The 21391-nt window shown below is 36.7% G+C and overlaps 1 protein-coding gene across 1 annotated transcript in view; it reads left to right on the top strand.

Annotated features, from left to right (window-relative positions):
* Positions 1-21391, top strand: part of LOC145688405 (uncharacterized) — a 174195-nt gene that overhangs the window by 92730 nt on the left and 60074 nt on the right. Inside the window, exon 2 of the mRNA XM_081762591.1 lies at positions 12146-12278. The gene's annotated coding sequence lies outside the window, so the exon portion shown is untranslated. The remainder of the gene's footprint in view (positions 1-12145; positions 12279-21391) is intronic.

Genomic DNA, 21391 nt, shown 5'->3' with positions numbered 1-21391 from the left:
TCACGTACTGCAGTAATACGTGACGATTAGAAATCGTAACTTGAGACCGTCTTTCTATTTGTAGCATGCTTTTCTATGACCAAAATTTCAATTTTGCTACCATCCTGAAATGCCTATGACCACGTACCGCAGTAATCAAACCCATTTCCCTCTCCAATAAGAAGGTTCGCAAACGAACTCTCATTTTTGCTGTTTTCAAACATTCCTTTTGGTATCCACAGGAGCCCGCCCACCATGAAATTACAAGCCTGTAACCTGTAAGTGACTAAGGTAAGTAATCGTGCAAAGCGTCACTCAATTCGGTTCACCAGTTTAGAATATTAGCGCGATTATACTTCACTTTCCCGTTGGCTCCATTTTCTTTTGGCCACCATCTTGAAATGGTGCGACTGACAATTTTTATCGGGCCGGTTCTGTTGTTTGTGGAATTAACTTACAATGTTATTGTGTCTGCAAAAGCGCATTGCTCTATCTGGTGCCCTTTGCACGGCATAGACACACACACACACACACACGCACACATACATACACGGTGCGAGCCGTTACATTAGCCCGTCCCTTCTTATAGGGCAGGCTAAAGAGGACAGAAAAAAAATGAATCAAAGTGGACGGCTAGATGGCTATAAGGTTTGAATTTGAACCATTTTTTTTCTGGGGGGAAGCCATGTCACCACCTAGCATCCACACTCTTTCATATGGGGCGACATTGATAAATTCTAAACCTCTCAAATTACTGGAAAAATAAGCAAGCATTAATAAACAATTTTCTCCCTTCATACCTGACATATTAATTTACACATTATCACCGGCACTTAAGATTTCATGCCGACCTTTCTAGCAAATGGGTTTAGCTTGCTCCACTCCGAAGCTAGGGGTCCTTGATCCGGATGCTAGTATGGCATTTTTTGGCCCCATTAGCCCCACGCATAAGAAGCGGGCCTAGATCCACTTAAAGAAAAGAAATAAAGAAATAAATCATGGTTGACAAAATTTGCTGATATTCGAAAACTTTTGAATACTTGACGAATGAAGTTCCATAATCGTTCGACAATAACCTAAATGTCAATAATACTGAAAGTTTGGATAGCTCTCGAAACTTTGATACCCGAAGTGCCTAGTATACCAAAAATTTTGTTAATATTTGTATTTGAAGTTTGGAATGTACCCAAAATGGCCCCGCACAATCCTTATGAGAATTTGGTTTCGGTGGAATTGCTTCAAACCTTGATATATTGTACATATAGTGATCCTGAGAAAATGTCTCAATGGGCACAACAATCAATCGTTAATCGTTTGGCCACTACGAGGCCAAGTTTTTTGAAAACAGCCGAAGATAACGATACTCTGAATTTCGGTGAAAATGAATGAAAGTGTGATTTGTTGTAGATATTGTGATCTTGAGGAAAAGTCTGGACTGACCGTTCGGCCACTACGAGTCCGTTTTCTTGAAAACACCCGAAGACAATGATATCCTGAGATTTTGGTGGAATTGCATGATACCGTGAAAGGTTTAGATTTTCTCATTCTTAGGAAAAGTCACGAATGAGCACAAACCCGCATTAGTGTCTGTTGGGTGTAACATATACACAGTATATTATACATATAATATATATATAAACTAGCAAAGGATTTTATTCATTGAATATAAGTATGATGTTCAACGTAGCTTCTTTGGTATTTCTAGACTTCTTTGGCGACTGTGATGGATGCACGTGTCAAGCCAATGGTGTAACAATTTTAGGCGAACACTAATCCGACTATCGAGACAGCGGTGTTAATGACAAGACCTGTCATTCTAGTACCATAAGGATATTCATGTGTGAAAAAGAATTGGAAAACGTCAGTCAGAGTGTTTGCAACAGCGATTGAATCCACCTGTGTTCAGAGCGCTAAATTAGTGCCACTGCACACCAGCTAGTAGACAACGGCGGCAGCTATGAATTTAACAACTGACATTTACATTTTCTTGCACAGACTTCGACTTTTGTCCGTTACGTAAGAGGGATGACGTGTCTAAGCTATTATACAACACGGAAATGCGTTGGAGCGAGTAGCAGTCAACATCATTTAATCATGGGTGCCATCCCGATATTCACTTTGCGGGATAAGGGAAAATCCAGGGAAACCCCAGCCAGGAAGGCCAGCCCGAGCCAAACTTCCCGAATGTGAACAAATGCTATGCCACAACTTAACACTTTTTCTCTGAATCACAACATCCACAATATTGTTATCTTCGGCTGTTTTTAAAAAGTGGTTCTCTAGTGGCCAAATGGTTAGTGATTGATGGTTGTGTCCATTGATAATTTTCCTCCGGATCACAACAGTGTCAATCCATACGAAGTGGTCCGGAGGTGGTTGCTCGACCATCTCCGAAAATTATAAAAATTATAGTGTGATCGAACCTTGTGTATGAGGTCAATAACATCATTCAGGTTGTTGTATGTACAAGTGTTCCCGAATGGTGGCCATCTTTGTTGGTTTTATTTATTATTATTATTATTATTATTATTATTATTATTATTATTATTATTATTATTATTATTATTTTGCACTTGCAAGCGCTTACGAAAACTACAATTGCTGAGGACATATAAATCAGATGAACACCAAACAAAAGCGAATGTTTATAGGAGAAACTGAGGTACATAAGGAATATATACTCTTGTTTCTATATAAATATAAAGGGTTCCAAACCAATAGATGAAATCACTAGAAAAGATACAAAAAATACACGTTTAAAGGGGCTGTAATTTGGAATGGCATACAGAGGGAGTTTATAAGTTTCGTGCTGAATTCTATTGCATGAAACTATTGCATAATTGTTTTCTTGCAATAGTTTATTCACATACAGAATTGCTTTTTGGCATAAGCAGCATTTTTTTAGCACTTTTCCCTCCTGAGATATTACGCCCCCAAAACTGCATCAAGATCACAGACTTCAACTTTCGGACCCCATAATCTATGACGGCAATAGTATCATAGCTGTGGATATTTCTTCGGTTTCTTTACATGTAGTAGTAGTCCAGTAAAGATAGCCCATTTTTCTGCCAAGAAAGGAACAAATTAGTAACAAGCTGAAAATTGGTATGGAAGTAGAGGGATGTGTCAGGAATAACATACTAAAAGTCCCCTAAAATCCCACTGTAGCTTTTCCCGCAATTTTGAAAAATGTCCGCCATCTTTAGACGACGACAAGGAATTCATGGAAATCGTCACCCTTTATGTTTATTCTTCTAGCCACCGTTCTAATTATCACAAAGCCATGAATTATATATGGTTGGAAAGCTTGAAAGGCAGAAAATCTAAGTAAATAACATTTATGCCCATCGTGCTAAATTTATAGAAGAAGAGGAAGAAGAAAACAGCTTTCTTATTTAAAAAAGATGTATTTTCAGAAATCATGAGAAGTTTGCAACACTGACAGTTATTGCACACCAACGAAACACCACCAACAGGTGTCCTGGACATTTATCTCAATCATAGCCAACAATGACATAAATCGGTGCAATACAAGCCGAGAAAAAAAAATATAACTTATGTTACTTTCTGACCTCTTTGTACAAAAGTGCATAAGGTGACATACACTTTCACGGTTCTAGTCACCTTCTTTTATCACATAGAACCAAGAGTTATATATCATTGGAAATCTTAAGAAACGTAAATTCGAACGAGGTAACACTTATACTAATCAAGCCCAATTTGTGGAAGAAGCGCAAAACTCAAAATTTCGGGACAAAACGTGATTTTCGCAATAAATTCTTTAAAACTTGCAACACTGACAATTATCGTATGCTAACAAAACTCAGTTACCGTTTTCACTATCATCATTATTAATTTACTCTTAAAATGGCCAACGTTTTTCCCAATGGAGTAAGCTTTTATAATACATAGTTTTACATCATTTAAATATAGCACAAAAATCATTTATTGACAGCATTAGAAAGTAGCAGAAATTGGTAGTCTCCTATTCATAGGAAAATTGTAATTCACACACTAAAAATAACCCTCAACTACAATAGTCATTTGAATGTATTTTTTTAAAAAAATGTCTTGTTTATAACTAGAATGCAATTTTCCTCCTAGTATTCTTCAAATTAACTTAATATTTACATTACACGTTAGTATGCACTTTAAGAACATCCGAACTTATTTTATTAGAAATCGATGAGGTTATCATTATCTCGTTCATCTCTATGGTCTTCATCATTTGGTTTTGCATTCATACATCCAATTCCTCGACACTGACATAAATTAGAGCACACAATTCCTGCTTTCCGACAATCGTACATACTTTTACAGCCCTTTTTACAGTTACGGGATATTACACGGAGCGGGTTCCTTGGTCATTCTTGCTGGTACAAGAATACCTCCTAATGTTGTCCATCCATATTCAGTCGCTCGCAAATCATTTCCACAGTACAGTTGAACCTGATGATATGGTGTTTCGCAGCATCACTGGTGGGTGGCAATTTTGCCAATTGTATTTCGTTCTGAATGGGGAGCGACTTACTGCAAGGATGTATGAATGATGCTGGAATTCATCCAGTAAGGTTACTATTGCTGGAGAATCGCAGTGTGTTAGTAGAAATAATGTGCCACCTTCATAGATTGTACACTAGCATTATCATGGTTCAAAACTTCAAGTGATCGGCATAAATCTTCCCATTTTGGAAGTAATCAGAATGGCTTTTTCTTTCCCTGTCGATACAAACCACATGATGTGTCGCATCTAGTTAAAGCATGGTAGCTGAGCAAACCAGTTAGTATATTTGCCTGTGTATCTTACAACTTCTTAGTACTAAATTCCTTACTCACGTCTTGTAGACGTCCAAGCTTTCGAAATGTGATGTCGTACTGATCAAGCAAAATGATAAAAATGTCAACATCCTCGCGTCAACATCATGTCAACATTATCATGACGTGCTTACAAGGATTTAAAGACTTGGCTACAGCAGTTTTAGCTACAAGTGCGTCAGCATCACTTCTTGCTTGCTGGGTTTGAATTCCAGCTTGTGTCAAATGAACCATCAATTCACGGGCGAAACAATCCTTATTTTTGAAATTACCTAAGAATTTATCTTTTTTTGTTAATAATGTAGTTTCATTTGTGAATAACACCAAAGCTGATTGAACCTTTGACTCACGTTGCTCCCGCTCAGCGGCTTTTGTACAGTTTTCAGTGCAATACCCATAAAAAAATAATTGTTGCTTTCGTTCCTGAGTTTGTGAGTACATAGGACACATACGAGTTGTGCACGTCAAGGTATGTTCCATATTGTGGCCAAACATGATGTAGAAGCCAGCCTCCATCTATAACGTTCACAGTGTTTTGAAATTGAGTTTTAAAATTTGTCCGATATTCAAACATGTCGTACAAAGCGGACTTTTTCGTTTTTCTCATGGACATCTCTGTGAAAAGAGAAAGTGAATAGGGTGCAAGCTCGTAAACAAAACACTGCTGGAGTTCTTTTTCGGACTTCTACTCATATGATTCAGTTGAAGTATGGTGTTTAGAACCAGTGGCTCATCACGGATACGCATCTTTTTGTTCAAGTTTCACATTTCCAAAAGTCCGTCCAAACATTCCTTCCATAGCAGCCAATCCGATTTCTTTCGATTTATCAGTTGACCATTTCATTACCTACCATGCCTGTGCTTAGGGACGCGAGCTCCGGATATGAAGGGAATGGAGAATGCTGGCGAAACCAATGCAAGAATTTCTTTAGATGTAATATATCAATCGATTGACTGCTTTAGTACAGGTCCACATGCCGACCAGTATGAAGTTCTTGCCTATCTTTGTTTCATAATTTTTCAAGACATTTTCGTAAGTGGCACGCTGCTGGCATACTTGACACACACCTAGATATTATCTTTTCAGATATGCCTCTCCTACACTGAGAGAAATGCATACTCCAGTCGGCATGTAAATGCTGTTTTTACCAGGTTACGCGCGTCACCTCATTAAGTAATGTTGTTTCATCCGTAGTACTGTCTACACCACCGTCCAGCGAAAATTTTGTATTGTAGGACCACCATTTCAAATCTAGAATTAACGCCATACCCATTCCGACGGTGGTAACTTACGTATATAATGTTGTTACCACCTTCCTACGATTGTTCCGTCCTGCTTCTTTCTAAATCTGTGACTCCCTACCTTACGAGAGTAATAGTTTTTAACGCGAAACCAATCATGTGAATAAAATTATCCAATCACAGCGAGTCTAGTTCGATGCCGAACTCCAGACTTGGCATGGTGTTCCCACTTGCTGTACTTTTATACATGAAATTACATTACTTAAGGAGCGCACCCGCGTAAATACGATGTATCCACACGGAAATCCTAGTCCTTTTTTTCTCAGTGTATGGGTCAGTCCACCGCTGCTCTTCATTGCTCTCGCTAAAACCTGCTCAATCGTCATATCAGACCAAAATATATCTCCAAAATATATATTTTTCTACGAATAGTGAAGTAACCGTCTGCTGTAAATAGCTGGAACTCATGAAGATCCATTTCATCAAACCGCAACATTTCTTGTAAGTACAGATGTGCGTACTTGGCATACAAAAGATGCTCAGCTGGATAGAAGTATGGTAACATTTCTCACATGCAGTGAAGATGAAGATTCAAGTCTCCAGTTCTTTCGAACTAAAAGACGCATAATTTCTACAAGCTGAAAGTACAGAGCGAATAACTTAGAGATACGGCTTGTTTCTGGAGCAGCGCCAATGAATAACTTCAGGTCATTTGCAATCTTGATTGGCTATGTTTGAATGTTGAACCACTACATCAGTATCGATATCTTCTTCAGTCATCAGAGGAATACAAACATCTCGCAATTGACGCTCAAACTTCTCAGTGGCGTCTGATTCATTAAATAAACCGTATATATTGCAATTGCTGTGTTTTAAAAAAAAAATAGCTCGCAAAGCACGAGCAATAAGAATGGCCTGGCTTTATCTGTGGCATGGAGTTATTAGCATACACACAAGACCAAAGTTCTTCAATGCCACTACCTTTCATTATATAAGCAACTGTTTCCATAAATGACATTAAAGTGTGGAAAACCCCCAAGTCTAACAATCATTGACGGTAATTCACCAGAATTTCTACATGCTGCTACAATGTCACATGCTTTAGAGTACAAAGGTTGATCCAACGTGACTAAACACGCTTTTTTGCTTCTTTTCTGCACATTCTTTGCTGGCAAACATAAGCGCCGAGTATACAGCATCTATGCTTATTGGCTGAAGAATATTAAAGGTTGAATTACTACTTAATATGCTTGGTACTTATGGTTGTTGCTTGTCACCAGCTGCATAAATCCATTCCAATTCGGGCAAGTTGGTGTCTTCAACCACTTGAGAATCATCCATGTTACATCGTACAGAAGGTGGATTTCAGTTTGGATATTCAGAACACGAAGGTATCTTATATCTTCAATCATTAAATCCGAAAGACCATTACCTTTGCGTGTGTACGTTAAAAGTGGTATATTCCATTCATTCTTTGACAGTGTATGTTTTTTGAGCCCATGTATTGCTCAATGATATGCAAGCGACTGAATATGAATGGACAACATTGGGAGGTATTCTTGTACCAGCAAGAATGACCAAGGAACCTGCTCCGTGTAATATCCCGTAACTGTAAAAAGGGCTGTAAAAGTATGTATGGTTGTCGGGAAATAGGAATTGTGTGCTCTAATTTATGTCAGTGTCGAGGAATTGGATGCATGAATGCAAAACCAAATGATGAAGACCATAGAGATGAACGAGATAATGATAACCTCATCGATTTCTAATAAAATAAGTTCGGATGTTCTTAAAGTGCATACTAACGTGTAATGTAAATATTAAGTTAATTTGAAGAATACTAGGAGGAAAATTGCATTCTAGTTATAAACAAGACATTTTTTTAAAAAAAAAAATACATTCAAATGACTATTGTAGTTGAGAGTTATTTTTAGTGTGTGAATTACGATTTTCCTATGAATAGGAGACTACCAATTTCTGCTACTTTCTAATGCTGTCAATAAATGATTTTTGTGCTATATTTAAATGATGTAGAACTATGTAAAACTATGTATTATGAAAGCTTACTCCATTGGGAAAAACGTTGGCCATTTTAAGAGTAAATTAATAATGATGATAGTGAAAACGGTAACTGAGTTTTGTTAACATACGATAATTGTCAGTGTTGCAAGTTTTAAAGAATTTATTGCGAAAATCACGTTTTGTCCCGAAATTTTGAGTTTTGCGCTTCTTCCACAAATTGGGCTTGATTAGTATAAGTGTTACCTCTTTCGAATTTACGTTTCTTAAGATTTCCAATGATATATAACTCTTGGTCCTATGTAATAAAAGAAGGTGACTAGAACCGTGAAAGTGTATGTCACCTTATGCACTTTTGTACAAAGAGGTCAGAAAGTAACATAAGTTATATTTTTTTTTCTCGGCTTGTATTGCACCGATTTATGTCATTGTTGGCTATGATTGAGATAAATGTCCAGGACACCTGTTGGTGGTGTTTCGTTGGTGTGCAATAACTGTCAGTGTTGCAAACTTCTCATGATTTCTGAAAATATATGTTTTTTAAATAAGAAAGCTGTTTTCTTCTTCCTCTTCTTCTATAAATTTAGCACGATGGGCATAAATGTTATTTACTTAGATTTTCTGCCTTTCAAGCTTTCCAACCATATATAATTCATGGCTTTGTGATAATTAGAACGGTGGCTAGAGGAATAAACATAAAGGGTGACGATTTCCATGAATTCCTTGTCGTCGTCTAAAGATGGCGGACATTTTTCAAAATTGCGGGAAAAGCTACAGTGGGATTTTAGGTGACTTTTAGTATGTTATTCCTGACACATCCCCCTACTTCCATACCAATTTTCAGCTTGTTACTAATTTGTTCCTTTCTCAATCCTATCTTTACTGGACTATAGTGTTCAGCACAAAACTTATGAACAGCCCCCTACACTTTATGACACTAAAAGTTACATTTCCTTTAAAAGAGTATGTTTTGTACTTTTTCTAGTGATTTCATGTACTGGCTTGAAACCCTGAATATTTATGTAGAAGCAAGAGTATATATTCTTCGTGTATCTCAGTTTCTCCTCTAAACATTCGTTTCTGTTTTGTGCTCATCTGATCCATATGTCCTCAGCGACTACTGTTTTCGTAAATGCTTGCAAATGAAAAAAAAAAATGGCACTCCACTGATATCAAAGATGACCGTCACTCAGGAATGCTTGTACAATCCGCGGCAAAAAAACCTGCAACATGAGCATATAAATTTATTGTGAAATGACGAAGTCTTTTGCTCCAAAATAAGTGTGCACGGGAGGAGGCCGAGGTTTATCCTGGCGTGATTCGTTCCACTTAGACGTTATGTTCATACCCCGTGCTGTTAGGCGTAGTTTCACAATAAACTTACATCCTCATGTTGCAGGTTTTTTGCCGCGGATTGTACATACGACAACGTGAATGATGCTATTGACCTTCTCATTCACATGGTTTATCGCACTCCAATTTCTATAATTTTCGGAGATGGTCTAGCAACAGTTTTGCCATTATTGGACCACTTCAGATGGATTGATCCAACATCAACATATTACACTTTCATTTCCACCGAATCCAGAATATCGTTATCTTTGGCTGCTTCAAAAAATGACCCTGTAGTGGCCAAACTATCAGTGATTGGTGGTTGTGTCCATTGAGATTTTTTCTCAGGATTACAATATCTACAACATATCACTCACTCTTTCAAGCAATTCCACTGAAATCAAATTTTCTGTAATAATCAAATTTTCAAAATTACCTGAAATTTGATAAAACCAGAACATTCGATAATACCCGAAACTTCGATAAGATTCGAAACTTCGATAATATTCGAAACTTCGATAATATTCGAACTTTTAATAATACCCAAAACTTCGATAATATTCGAACTTTCGATAAAACCCGAAATTTCGATAATTTCAAATACTCTAACAGTTTCGAGCAACCGATGACAATTCGCTAAATTTTCACTCCCGAAATTCGATAGGACCTCAGCCTTATCGAACACCCCTACGTTTGATGGGAGGAGTTGTTCCTGGTTCAATCCCTGGTCTTGTGTGTATCATGAATAACATCGTGTCCGTGGCTTTCAGTTCTCCCGTTTTATCTCATATTCTTATTCTAACAATTCATCCACAATCACTCACTCTGATCATTCGTCTCCTTTAGCCCACAGGGGACAATCGTGTGATGTAAAAATACGAGTCTCTATAAAGTCTTTCATTAAAGTTTTTTTCTTAAGAAAAGGGCACGAAAATATTATATACAGGGTGTTTGAAAAAGAACTCTGTAGTTTTAAGTATAAATTTAATTGGGAAACGAACGAAAACTTACATCAATGAGTACATATCATGAAAGCGAATTCCTTCAAGTTTTGTTTAATGTTGGTAGACTTCAACGTGGAATCCTTTTGTGGCCCTGTACACGTCGAGAAGATATTCCACTTCTCGCCACGTATTCACCAACGTTTCAGGTGTAACTGCCCCAACCGCCGCGACATTTCTTTTCCGTAAATGACTGATGTCTCTGATCTTTTCCCTGTACACATTTTTTTATGTGCCTACCCCCCAAAAAGTCCAGAAAGTCAGCAGCAAACTCATACCATTCGATTTTATCAATAAGTTTAATTTCATGTAACAGTTGCAATTTGTAGGCGCGCAACTTAAGTCTTTAACATCATACACAGTACCTTTAGATACTCCTAATTGTAGAATACGTCTGGCCAATAACTTCTTCGGGCTCCGAACACAAGAAACATAGATCTGTTAACATCTTCAGATGTTCTCCGTTTACTTGGTGATTTTGCTTTTAAAACACTACCGATTTCCTTGAAATACTTTAGCCAATGACGGATAGTTTGTGCTGTAGGTGGTTTACCACCTTACTGACGTCTAAAACTACGTTGCACTGTTATAACTCAGTTTTCACAAGCCAAATAATAATAATACAACACTGCGCTTTCTGTTGCGGAATACATATTGTTGCTGAGTTGCTCTGCACTGCACGCCTGCCTGGACTGAATTGAGGAAACAAAAAAAAAAAAAAAAGAAAGAAAGAAAGAAAAACATGGTGCCGTCTCAAAGTGAAGCAGACCTGCCAACTGCAGGGGAGCCGAACTTGGAGAGTTGATGAATCAGACACCACAAATAGAATAGTGTATGTCACTTTGTACAGATTCTAGGACAAGTTAAATCTAGGGAGTTCTTTTTCAAACACACTATATATATATATATATATATATATATATATATATATATATATATATATATATACTGAAAATAAAACATTTCAGTTTAACGTTCAACGATTATGGCCTTCAGGCTAAAGCAGACGGATCATTGAGGAATAATATTGTGGGAGGAAATGTGAGTAACCTGAGAAAATCCACAGACTATGATAACTGATTTTTTTTTTCAGTTTTCAACAAAGTGCGTAGTAATTAAAACTAAAATTCTGAAATAACCTTACATGAACCTTTAACGTACTTGTAACATTTGATACGATGACACTTTGGTGGTTATAACGCGCGCGCGCGTGTATGTGTTTGTGTGTTCCACAATATCGTCGCAGGGGGGCGCGGTGGCTCAGTGGTAGAGCGTTCACCTCCGGTGCTTGAGGTCCCTGGTTCGATCCCAGCTCGCGCCGTGTGGACTCTGTGGTGGACAAACACCGTGCTCGTGTGTTTTCTCGGGGTTCTCCCGTTTCCTCCCACTTTCTTCATTCCACAATTTCACTCATTTCTCATTATCACCGTCTTCTTTAGCCTAACCGGCATAACCATGGTACGTAAAACTTAAAGATTTCATTTCACAATATTGTCGCAAGATATAACAGATATGAATTCCCAATTTGAATATTTATATATTACTAGTTATTTTTCAACTAATCTAATTTCATTTGTGAAAAATTTAGTAAATGTCGAGGTAATCTAATTATGTTTAATATTATAGGTAATATTACCAGGCTTTATTGACGATGTACAGTATGTTTACAGATTTGAGACGTTTTATTAAATGTAGTGAATGCTGTTAGTAATAGGCCTACTTCTTTCTTAATGCTAATCTATCTTTGATTTTTATTTCAGATTATTTTTCCCCCTTCAGAGTACTGACAACTTAAAGGATAAATGAAAACGATAAAGGCTCACACCTGAATCCTGCCCTACTTTATTTCCATTAGGTCGTGTTTCTCATCGTGTTACTACACGAGTTCATTAAGTAAGTGAGAAATTGCTGTTTAGTTATAAATCTTTAAATAGTTTTAGATGCTGAAGTAGGATTAAATTAAGGTATGCTTTGTGCCTGTAAAGGTAATTTATCGATACACCTACATCAACGTATAAAGCTATATGAACTGACTGAAAAAAATCACACGTACTTCCGGTTAAGACTATTTATTTCATATTCTGGCGGTAAGATTTTTTTTTTAGAAATCATTTTAATATACCAATGGGGGGGGCATTAAATCTGATAATAGAATGGAATAAAAACTTGAAATTTTGTAGGTTTGTGATAGGTTAAATAAATCATCACAAATAAAATTAATTTAGTGGGCTTTTATGGAGAACTGAAAATTTTCACTCGTGGTATTTAAATAGGACACCTACACTCAATTATTAGGCACCTGCGGCATGACTGCAATGATGATAGAACACTCGATCACGCTATTATTACGAAAGTGCCCAGGTTGGATACATTTCTCATTGCGCTTCTTGTACTAACTTGAGAACACTGAGCTTAAAGAAACTTTTTTGAACTTATCCGCCCAAGGGGTCAGAAAAAAATATCAAATTTGGGGTGTTTGACTTACCGCTTATAACAATAATAAAGGTGTCTACTTTTCAATACATTTCTAACTGCAATATTTATACTACTGTATTTATTACGAAAAAGCGTCTGTATATTAAGTAGAGATTCGACATATAAATTAACACATTCAAGCCTTCTCACGCCACGTATGCGTGATCTGTTTTTCTTACTCCGTGGGCTAAGCAGAGTTAGTAGGTGCGATACGAGTTAGTTGGAACACTACATGTGTATCCAGGGGCGTCATTTCGGTCTTCGCTTGGGGGGGGCAAGAGCACCACCATGGGCGTCGCCAGAAACTTTCGCAGGGGGAGTCAAGAACAAACGCTAATAATACACACACACACACACACACACACATATTATATATATATATATATATATATATATATATATATATATATATATATATATATATATATATATATATATATAAAACAAAATCACAATATTATAATTAGGAAGTCATGCAAGTACATATACAATGTTCACTTTAGAAGAACTTTCCGAAGATATAATCGTATGTTCCCTCCTTAATACTTCATAGTTCCTGTTTTCAACATCTCAAACGTTGAAAGAATCAAGGAGAGAGAGAGAGAAATAAATAAATAATGCATGTTCGTGACTATGTTGCTACCGTACGTGCCTTTGGTGTGGAAGATTCGAGTTAGATTCCCGGTAGAAGTTGAGCTCATGAAGTCTGCATTCCATATGAGGCTTTAGGTCCACATCTCACCCTCGGGGCTGTAAGGGACACTAAACTCAGAATATACCAACCCAAAAAGAGAAAAGTTTATAACAGTACTGTGTTTCTTACTGTTTATTTATCAGTCCTTTGCGAAGTCATGCAACAACGAGACTGCTCTCGGGATCTCGATAAATACAAGAAAATATTTTTTGTGCATGAAAATCAGAACCTAATCATTTCACATAAATAGAAATTAAAAAAAACAAAAAAAAAAAACAGATGCAAACATGTATTTACGAAAATATTACGATTTTACTTACCAAACAGGAAAAGAGCAGATTTTATAAGATAAAATCGTCATCTTCGTGTTTGTAACTAACTAAGCCACCAGGTAGAAATAATTCCTTGTTTTGTTTCATAAAGTTCACAAAAAATGCACAAAATCTTTTTTCTTCCGTAACCACTTTACAAAACGCAGAACAATCAAATTATATTTATATAAAAAAACGAACACACAATATAAAGGAAAGTGCACATAAAAAATCTCTATATATAGATAAGCATTATTACATGTCATATAGGTCTACTTCTTGAACAAGAATTGCATACGCCTTGGTTCTTTTCCAAAAGCATCCAACACGTCTGATATGAATTGTGCTTTATTTTTATTTATAAGTTCCCGATGGAGACTCATCATACACAATCCTGTCAATCTGTCTTCAGAGATAGTTGACCTTAACCACGTTCTCACACGTCTTAGGGTGCTAAAACTTCTCAACACTACATGTTGTAACGGGAAAGGTAACCATTACTTGTATTCCTTGCTTTATTGCCGAATAAAATGTGGCGTGATCAATCAAATCAAAAAGAGAGAGTTTCTCTAAACTGTCTGCATCTAGGTTTCTGTGTTTCCATAAATCATACCAGCATTCAGCTTGAGGAAGGAAATTGTCAAATTCATAAATTTCATTTATTTCATCCATCATCTTCATGAATTGTAGTTTAGAGGTGTTTTTATTTCACGGGGATACAGTGTGAAGAGTGAAAATCCTGGACTATGTTCTTCCGAAAATCTATTATTTAGCGACTGTAACAAAGAATCTATGTACGGTATAAATATAGTTCGCCGATAATATTCTTCCGCATTAGTGTATGGAGGATTAGCACGATGAACTTCTCGAGATGCAAGTCTGGGAACTGACAGTTGAATATTCAGTTCATCAGCAACACAAATACACTTTTCGAAGATAGAATAAAATGTAACTTCAGCTGTATCTCTCTGTTCTTTGAACATACAAATCAACTCCGAAATGTGTGATTTTGCCACCATTAAGTTCAACTGAACCCCTTGCAAAATTTGTGCTACTGCCTCAAGGTGCGAGGAATATTGACTGATAACTGACTAAGAAACAATAAAGGCTCCTGTTGTTCCTGCACAAAAAAGACGATAAGCATTGCTTCTAGTTTCAGAAACGGTAGAATTTATTGGCAGTTCTTCTAACGCACACACTATTTCTATGAAATGCTCAGAAAAATTTCTGATGCTGCTGTATTTAAAAGTCCAGCGGGTTTCAGAAACAAGTCGGATATTTGGAATTTTTTTTCTTCTTAATGGGCTCTCGCGAAAGAAAATTGTGATTTATTTGATAGTATCCACTGTGTTTCGTATGTAAGAAACGGATCATAGCTTATTAACGACAAGATTAAGCTTGTGTGATTTACAATGGTAAAAAAAAAAAAAAAAAAAAAAAAAAAAAAAAAAAAACGCTTTTGGGAATTGTCGTCTGATGATGCTTTGCACACCGTTACTACATCCAGCCATGGTGGAACAACAACCATCGAAACCCTGCCCTACAAGTTCGCACTGAGATAATCCACGTCTTTCCAATGCTTTTGGAATTATTCTAGCAATATATGCGGCGTTTAACTCTCCTAATGGAATGACCTTACGAAATCTTCTCGCATCTGATTTTCAACAGTGTCATAAAACCGAATACCTAAAGACAATTGTTCTACACCCCCAATATCAGCTGTCTCATCTGCAAGCACACTATAATAGTGGGAAGAAACAATTTTAGGCTTTATATACTGTTCATATAAAGTGTTGCCTGCAACTGATATCAATTCATTTTGAGTCTGCACAGATAAGTATTTTGCATTTTGAGCAGCAGTTTCGAAGTGTTGCTTTAATGTTATATCTCCTGAATCTACTTTAAATTGGAGAAGATCATAGAAATTGCCAGATTTAGCATTGTTTCATCGTAAAGATAAATCATGTGTCACACAAAAGACAATTGTCTCAATGATTGACGGCAGTTTTTTCGGTTTTCCTCAACTTGCTTCCGAGCCGCTTCATCAATTTTCAAATCAACGGACAAATTTTCGTAGACATAATATTCGAAAATAATTTAGCACGTTCTGTGGACTCCCGATGCCATTCAGATTGTACGTGCTGTCGAGCAGATGAAAAAAATCATCGTATTTCCTAAACGGTGTTAGTATAAAAGGCCCTTGCATATATATATATATATATATATATTTTTTACCGGAGATCGAAAAAGAACACACTGCTTACACAAGCCCCCTCGCAACTTTCTAGAATATGTTAGCCATGGAAATTCAACAAACCACTTATACAAAAATGGGCGTTTTCCTGGCATAACATTTTGTTTAAAAGCATATGTTTCGGTCGGCTGCCACGGCGACATATATATTTCATATCGACCAGTGTCCGACAAACTTGACTGCAAATTTAAGTCTGCATAATTGCCAATGTCTTTTGGGTCCCAGGACGTCTCCTCACCTAATAAAATTGCACAAGGGGATATTTGGGGAGAAGGTATGCTAATGATATTGCCCTCCGGTAACTCTCTTTCTTCGCTCAGATTTTCAACACACAGAATATCGTGTTTGGTGTTTCCCAATTTTGAGGACACTTCCTGCTTTAGAAAAAAAAACATTGAGTTTCATTTGCTTATGCTTATGCATGATTAATTTTAGAAAGCAATTCTTTCTAATTCACTCATCTACACATGCGATATTAAATAAATTATAAACTAAGGGGAAAACATCCACTAAACTCTGAAAGAGACCAGAGATCGAAAACCACACGTTTATCACTTTCCGACACTCCCGAGCAACTTTGAAGTTCTGAAAACGAAAACCGCCTATATGACACACCAGAAACACGGATTTCCAATAACTGCGCACAACCAACTATGCAAAACTAAACCTTTGTCTTCTTGTAAAGGGTCAATCTCCATCCTACCCGCTAAAAATAACATTGCACTTTTAAACCGCGGGGTCTCATAGGGAAAAAAGCTCACTTCTTTCTGCTCGGAACGCTACTAAGAACAAGAAAGACAATGTTTGACAGCATTAGAATCATTGTCCCTGCTGCTCCATTTGCAGTTTTGTCTACTCGACCTCTTCCCCTTTCTGTAATCCATCAAGATTCTTGGTTTAAAAGGAGGCGGGGTCATTCAGGATCACCTTGCTACAGCCAAAGAGCAAACAGGTGCAGAGGAGTCAGTGACATTATTGCTTTCACAAACAGAATTCTTGGGTTATTTTTAACATCAATATGTGTTACATGCTCATACTTTTCCGATTGTTGGAAAGGTCAGACAAACGAGTCAGAGAAACACTTTTATTCTGCTTTACAAAGGAAACCACTGCAGAAGTACTAAAAGACGTGGCTCTTCATTTTCTATGGGAACGATTGAGGATAACTTGCTTGATTCTTTCAACGTTTGAGATTTTGAAAACAGGAATTATCGTGAAGTGCTACGGAGGGAAAATAAGATCCTGTCTCCGGAAACAACTCCTAAGTTCAGTATATATACTTGACTACTTCAAGATCAAGGTAATATTAACTAGATTTCCAGTGGGGTTGACCGACACCTTCGACCCCTTTTCCAACGCACATGAGCACCACCGACATAAGACTTTTGCGTTTTGTACTAGTATATTAGTAGACAATCGATTGAAGTATATGTATTCCTCAAACTCTTCGGGTGGGGGGGGGGGCAATTTCCCTCCCTTGCCCCCCTTAATGACGCCCACGTTTGTATCCGCTGATGTCTTACGGCTTCTTAATTATAGTGATCGATTTAGTGGTTAAAATAAAACCAAGATGACAGTGATGCTGCTAAAGAGCAAATTTATCCTCTCCACAAAATAGTCAGTTTTCGATATTATTTTGTAGCCAAATGTAATATGTAATTGATGCAAATAAAAAAAAGCCTCTCTGTCGATTTCACGGTCGCATCTCTTTCAGGATTTTATATTGTATAATTTGGACTTTGTATTGTACTGACTTTGAATTCAATTTAACAAACCATCTATGAAAATCAAATTAATAAAAAGAAAAAAAATCTGAGAAGCTGAAACTTTTATTTGGTCAGCTTCTTTCATTCTGATTTGTAATAAGGCTATGAACCAAGCAACGAATAGCGAATAGAACTGAAATGGACGCTTTTTCGCATACTTGTGTCAGCCTCTTATACACCAATTTATCCAGACGCCCCACTATCAGCACTGGCATTTTCTCCAAATTTAAGAAAAAAACTTTCCAAGTTCATTCCCCATTAGGAATTTCATTATTCGTGTTTTCTTCTCGAATATACTATTCCGCCATATTACACACACACACACACACACACACACACACACACACACACACACACATATATATATATATATATATATATATATATATATGTGTGTGTGTGTGTGTGTGTGTGTGTGTGTGTGTGACGTACTGTAATTTTCTGAGTGGGAGGCGGGGGCTCAGTTGTGCCCTCCCCGCTAGTCTAGTGGCTAGCACGTGCGCCTTTGATTTATGGGGTCCAACTTGGGGAAGGGCGAGATATATAATAATGATTGAAAATTATGGATATTAGTGTTGAATCCAGTTTTCGGGGTCGTTAAGATAGTGACATTTCCGATGCCATTTAATTCTAAATTCATCCGCGTAACTTGGAGGCGAGGGAGAAGAGATATATATAAAAATGATCGAAAATGACCCATATTAGTGTTGAATCCATAATTTTTGGGGTCCTTAGGATGAACAGCAACACTTCCGATGTGGTTTAAAACCAAATTCAACACTCCAATGTGTGAGAAGAAGAAGGTCGTAGATATATAAAATGATCCAAAATGGCTGATGTTACTGTTGATTTCGTAGTTTTCGGAGTCGCTGATATGAACAATGACACTTTCGATACCGTTTAAATCCAAGTTGAGCCCGCATTAATACTCCTAAAGCGGGAGGGTGACATGTAAAAGTAATTGAAAATGACCGATACTAGTATCGAATTCATTGTTTTTGGGGTCCCTAAGTTCATTAGTGACAGTTTTGGTATCCTTTATGTCCAAAATGAAACATTCTCCCCATGGAAAGAACTGGTATTCTCTTAGTCTTTAATAATAATGAACGAAAGTTTCACATGTTAAATTATTTGATATATTTCTCGCTGTTCAAATTTACGCCCTTCTGCGGTGTATATATATGTATGTGTAAACAAGATCATCTCTCTTTTTGAATTGCTCGAAAACTACAAATACTAAAACGGGATTTTTACCACAAATCAGATAACTAAAAAGTACAATTAGAACCTGTTGCTTTCAATTTTCTTTTCTGCCAGCGAAATACATTGTATATATGCTGCACACATATTAAAGCAATTAAGATTAGCATCAAGCAAAGAAATAGTTTTTAAATTATATTTTTCAGCTTTTTGCCAATATTTCCGAACAAAAGATTTGTTTCTAATTGGTTCAAAACTTCCAGAAATGTTACACAGCACAAGGGAGATGCGTATCTCCATATATATGATTTAAAATACCGGTATTATCTAAAATAATTCTGGCCCCCATTATTGCAACACTTCCCTGCCGTAAAGCCAGAACTTCAACAGCTTGCTTAAGATTATTTAATGCATATATATTAATTAATCTCACTAGGATTATATTTTGTATCTTTTGTAGCCATAACTCCATTCTATCATGGTGCTAACTTTAAAGGAGTGGTGCATATACATTTGTTTCCACAAATTTTCCCTATTCTAATACAAGAAACGTAAGTACTCAATGATCTTTACTGTAAACTAATAAATATGAAGTTGTTTTCATTTTAAAAGCATAATGTAATAAAATATTCGAAAATTTCATTTTTTCCCCACAAATTTTCCGTTTTGTTTCCAAGCCCGGGAAAAACCGTACAAAAACTTTTTTTTTTTTTTTTTACCCAAAAGGGTATGGGTGGATAAGTATAGAGAACTGGCCCCAGATGAATATTGGGACTACAAGTAGGTGGTAGATAGGTACCCCCAAGATATATTAATCCCTCACGTTTCAAACCTCATTGGTTCATGAAATATGGCTCAAAATCTGAAAAGTGGGATTTATTTCTCAAGAATGGCTCGATCGACTTTGTTCAAACTTGGATGTATGTATAGGTGTATACGACGTCTTTGTCTTATATATATATATATATATATATATATATATATATATATATATATATATATATATATATATATATATATATAAAATTTAACAGCTCCGTCCGAACATTTCCCCCTCAAAAAATTCGATTCAATATTTTGAGACTCTTTTGATCTATGATGGTCTGCGAACACAATTATAAAAAAAAAAATAAATTTTAGATGTCTCTTTAAACCTACAATCCAACTTTTTTTTTCGAAATTGTGTTATGGGTACGCCATGGTCAAAATTAGCCTAAACCAACCATACTGCACCAATAAGGGAATAAATGCAAAAAGAACAACTATTGATGTAGCATATTTTCTACGTGAATGACTGAAAAATCACCCCTGAAATGCCAAATTCACTGAGGCCCCATTTGATGGCCTGTGGCGCCCCCATCCCTAGTTTGGGATATAGTGAAGCAGTTGGCGTGGGTCAATGAAAACTTGACCCACAACCCACTGACCCACCACCCACCGTGACACACGACCCACTGACCCACCACCCACCGTGACCCACTGTGACCCACCACCCACTCTGACCCACCAAAATCCATCGTCATCAACTCTGAACACGATTCACGGCCTCTTCTGTACTGACTGAAGAGTTTACACTTGTAATAAAACATGACTGTGAAATTGCCATTAATCGGAGTTTGAATTTCTAGTCAATCGCTCAAGCACCGCTCTGTCAGAATAACGGTGGATCTGATCTTTATGATATAAATGGTAAAGTGTTTGTCAGTGAGGGAATTGAAACAGTTCGAGGTGAGGGGAAATTAGTGTGTGCGTAAAATATACTTGCACTAAGAGAGTATTCTTGCAAGTGTTAATTTCTGAACGTATTCCAAAAGAAACTTCTATTCGCAGGAAAGAAGTACAATATGCAGAAAGGTTATGGTTTCTCAGTTCACAGTATTTTTTTCACAAAAGACTTGAAAAATGAGTTTCTCACAGTGTATAAATGTGCTCGGGTACCCTATGTGAGAGCATCTCCATAAAGTATGCTCATAATTGTAATTTGTGTAATCACTAAACACCACGTTAAATTTAAGTTACAAATATGCATAATTACAATTATTATGAATATTTATTCAAAGTAGTTTACCTAAAGCAAAGAAGAGACTTACTAAAAAATAGGTACAAAGTTGAATAGCACAAATAAGCCATTAGTAATAGAAGTAGGCCTATACATTTTCTATAGCTCGTAATTATCTACTTTAAAACAAACCTGAAATAAGGTTTATTTTCTGTTGGAAACTTTTTCGTGGTAAATCATCCGCAGCGGAATGATGTCCAGCCAAGAAATAAGTAGCACGTCTACTTTCAGCTTGTCTAGCGGTGGG

Source organism: Thermobia domestica, chromosome 6 (assembly GCF_964235325.1).
Source record: "Thermobia domestica chromosome 6, izTheDome1.hap1.1, whole genome shotgun sequence".
Classification (NCBI taxonomy): Eukaryota; Metazoa; Arthropoda; class Insecta; order Zygentoma; family Lepismatidae; genus Thermobia; species Thermobia domestica.
This window is presented reverse-complemented; position numbering and strand designations above follow the sequence as displayed.